The sequence below is a fragment of the Canis aureus genome, chromosome 27, assembly GCF_053574225.1.
Source record: "Canis aureus isolate CA01 chromosome 27, VMU_Caureus_v.1.0, whole genome shotgun sequence".
NCBI classification, from domain to species: domain Eukaryota; kingdom Metazoa; phylum Chordata; class Mammalia; order Carnivora; family Canidae; genus Canis; species Canis aureus.
Window position 1 is genome coordinate 33226871 of NC_135637.1, and position 3791 is coordinate 33230661.

Genomic DNA, 3791 nt, shown 5'->3' on the forward strand with positions numbered 1-3791 from the left:
TTCAGTTGGTTAGGCATCCACCTCTTGATTTTGGCTCAGGTCATGATCTCCAGGTTATGAGAGTGAGCCCTGAGTGGGACTCTGCCCTGGGCAGAGTGCCTGCTTAAGATTCTCTCTCTCCCTCTGCTGCTCTGCTGCCCCCACCCCATCTTGTGAGCTTGTACACACATGCATGCTCTCTTTCTCTAAAAAAAATAAAAAATAATGAAATTGCAGCCTAGGGGGCAAGATAAATAGCCTCTGTTAATTAACAAAATATATAGCATGCCTGATACACATTGCTGAGATGCTTTGCTGACCCAGACCAGGGAAGGGAAACACTGATGCCAGAAAGACAAATTCATCGGTCTTGAAGTTTACCCAGTGCCTGACCAATCAGAAGAACCTGCAACCCCAAGCCTCTTACTTTTGATTTTTTTTTCCCTTAAAAACCCTCACTTACAAGCCATCAGGGAGTTTGGGACTTTTAAACGTGCACTCCCAATTCTAGGTGGGCCACACCAGTTAACAGCCCATCTCTCTTCATGCAAAAATTCAGTGTTCTTGTTTGACCTACTGCACATTGGGCAGATGAACAAATTCTGGTGGTTTGGTTGAATAAGCTAGCACAGTTCCTACTCAGGCTGAATTAGGCCCCCGCTGATAGTATCAGATTTGAGCTCAGAGTCCACTCTGGGCAATTAAGATTGGATCTATGAGTCAGGATTCCGAAAAAGCCGGTGGCTTTTCTTCTAAGATATTGCAGGGCCAGACAGCAGAGTAGGTTCTGAATCCAAATGGCAAGTAAGGTTTCCCTAAGCCCTTTATACTTTCTCTGACTTAGAGTCTGAATTAACCTCCCACCCTCGCCAAAAAATATGTATGTCCATCAGGCTGGAAGATCCATCAGCCTCAAAGGATCATACACCTGATTTCATAAGAGCCCTCGAGCAAATCAAACACCTTTTTAAAGCTCCAAATGTGTATTTCCTTTTTTTTTTTTTTTAAGATTTTATTTATTTATTCATGAGAGACACAGAAAGAGAGGCAGAGACATAGGCAGAGGGGGAAGCAGGCTCCATGCGGGGAGCCCGATGTGGGACGGGAATCCAGGATCACGCCCTGAGCCAAAGGCAGACACCCAACTCCTGGGCTACCCCGGTGTCTCCCAAATATGTATCTCCATGTGAAGATTGTCACTGTTCTCTACATCATCCTTTTTTCCAGAGGCTCGAGGCAAAAACCACTGGCTATGGAAACTTGCTGTTTTTTCAATACTCAAAAGAATTTAAATGTTAACCAGCCCACTGGCAAAAAGCAAGGAAGTTGTGCCTCATATTACTTTTTCTTCCCAGTTTTCCCTGATTGGGATGATCCCTCTAACATTTATGAAATTAAAGTATATGACATTTTATATCAATTGTACTATGGATCTAGATTGTTGGTTTTTTTTTTTTAAGATTTTATTTATTCATGAGAGACACACAGAGAGAGAGGCAGAGACACAGGCAGAGGGAGAAGCAGGCTCCATGCAGGGAGCCCGACGTGGGACTTGATCCCGGGACTCCAGGATCATGCCCTGGGCCAAAGGCAGGCGCTAAACTGTTGAGCCACCCAGGGATCCCTGGATCTAGGTTGTTAGAAAGAAAATTATGGGTCCAATATGGAGTCATATATGTTGGTAGCCCCATGTGAGCAAACCAAGACTTAATACCTAACCTAACTGCAGTTCCAGCACCCGAGGACCATAATCTTTAGCCAATCAACATGGGGTTTCCTGGTCCACATCAGAAAATTTACTGACAATCCCTTCCATTCCCCTAAGGAGAGTGACTTTGTCTAAAACAATGGATTCTGTGGTAATAATTTCCTTTCTGCTCCCTCTCTACTTTTAAAAACCTTTCCTTTTCTGCAACTCGATGCAGCCCCTTTGGCTTTACTAGATGGGGTGTGGCCAGACCGATGAATCATTCATTTAACAGAGCCAATTTGATCTTTTACATTATTCAGTTGCATTTTCCTTGTTTAACCAAGTGCAAATAGCTACAAAATACAAAGCCATTTTTTAAAAACCCTCCCCTCCTTTTTTTCCCCATTGCAAGTTTGCTTAAACCCTTGGCAGAAAATCCAGCATTTACTGGGTTAACAGGCTCTAGGAAAGCTCCGGGTTAGAATCTGAGGGGAACTGCAGCTGGGCGGAAGAAGGCTGGAATTGGAGCATTGCGGTGTGTTTTTTTTCCCTCCTCTGGCTTGTAGAAAACTTTGCATCGGCCCAATAAATGGATTAACTTTCTCCCTCATCTCATTTGGAGGAACAAGCAGGGCAAACTTTTAACTTCTTTGGCTCTCCAAAAGTTCACCTTTGAGCATTGAGGGGGCCTTTTGATTCCTGATGCCAGGAGGTGGATCCAGAGGGAACCGGGACCAGCCAAGAGGATCCTTGGCTTTAGGACAGGATGGAAATCAAACCTGAGGCAGCAGGAAGTGAGAGTTCATTGAAGATAAAGAGAGAGCAGAGAACAGCAAGAGGGAGTGTCCAGGATACTTGGAAAGGAGGGAGTCTCTTCTTTGTTCAGAGTCTGCAGTTGCTACCAGGGATGGTGATCTGGTGCACGTGTTCTCAGGCATCCAGGAACCACTTAGAACAAAGACGATGGCCCAGGTGTCCTTCCTCAGAGCCAGGAGGGTCTTGGCGTTGCTGTCTAGCTCAGGTGGTCTGACATAGACATAGGGTAGCTTCCTCCACTCACTGTTGCCTGGTTCTTCTTTAGATGTTATTTATCCTCGAGCAGCATCAAGTCCTTGTGCTTTACAAAGAGGATGTACGCTATTTACAAGGCGTGTGTAAATTGGGGTGCACATCCTAGCAAGAATGAAAGGAGGGAAAAGCAGATTTTTTGGAGCTTTTCAGTTTCCCAGTCTTATCTCCCCTCTATGGGATTTTTATCCTCCTTATTCTTTGTAAAAAAAAAATTTTTTAAGTATTTTATTTTTTATTTTTGAGAGAGAGATGGGGGAGGGGAGGGGCAGAGAGAGAGGGAGAGAGAGAATCCCAAGCAGGCTCCTCGCCCAATGCAGAGCCCAGCTGGGGGCTTGATCCCACAACCACAACCTAAGCCAAAACCAAGAGTCAGACACCCAACTGACTGAGCCAACCAGGCACCCCCCTCCTTATTCTAAGGGGATGTTGAAGGGCAAAGGTCTCATCTTCTGTAACTTCTTCAGACTGGAAAGGATTGTAGACTCTGCCTATTGGGAGGCATAAAAATTCCGAGCTATCAGGACCCCTGGGTGGCTCAGTGGTTGAGTGCCTGCCTTTGGCTCATGTCGTAATCTTGGAGCCCCTGGATGGAGTCCACATCGGGCTCCCTGTGGGGAGCCTGCTTCTCCCTCTGCCTATGTCTCTGCCTCTCTCTGTGTGGTTCTCATGAATAAATAAATAAAATCTTAAAGAAAAAAAAAAGACCAATGAGCAGAGTGCCTGGCTGGCTCAGTTGGAAGAGCATGTGACTTTTAATCTCAGGGTCATGAGTTCAAGCCCCATGTTGGGTATAAAGATTACCAAAATAAATTAATTTGTTAAAAAAAAAAAAAGGCTTAGGAAAATAGGTTTGATTCTGGACAAGTGAACCCAATCTGAAAGTACTTTTGGGTTTTACTTCTGAGGAAGTAGGGAGTTAAAGTTAAACCTTCCCAAAGTTAAACCTTCCCAAAGTTAAACTTTGGTATGAGCTGATCTTCATGTGATCCATTTTTCTTTTCTTTTCTTTTTTTAAGATTTTTATTTATTTATTCATGAGAGACACACACAG

The 3791-nt window shown here is 44.3% G+C and overlaps 1 non-coding gene across 1 annotated transcript; it reads left to right on the forward strand.

Moving 5' to 3' along the window:
* The first annotated feature begins 3458 nt into the window (after nucleotides 1–3458).
* Nucleotides 3459–3531, forward strand: TRNAK-UUU (transfer RNA lysine (anticodon UUU)). Its single transcript has one exon. It is a non-coding gene; the product is annotated as a tRNA-Lys (tRNA).
* Nucleotides 3532–3791: the final 260 nt, after the last annotated feature.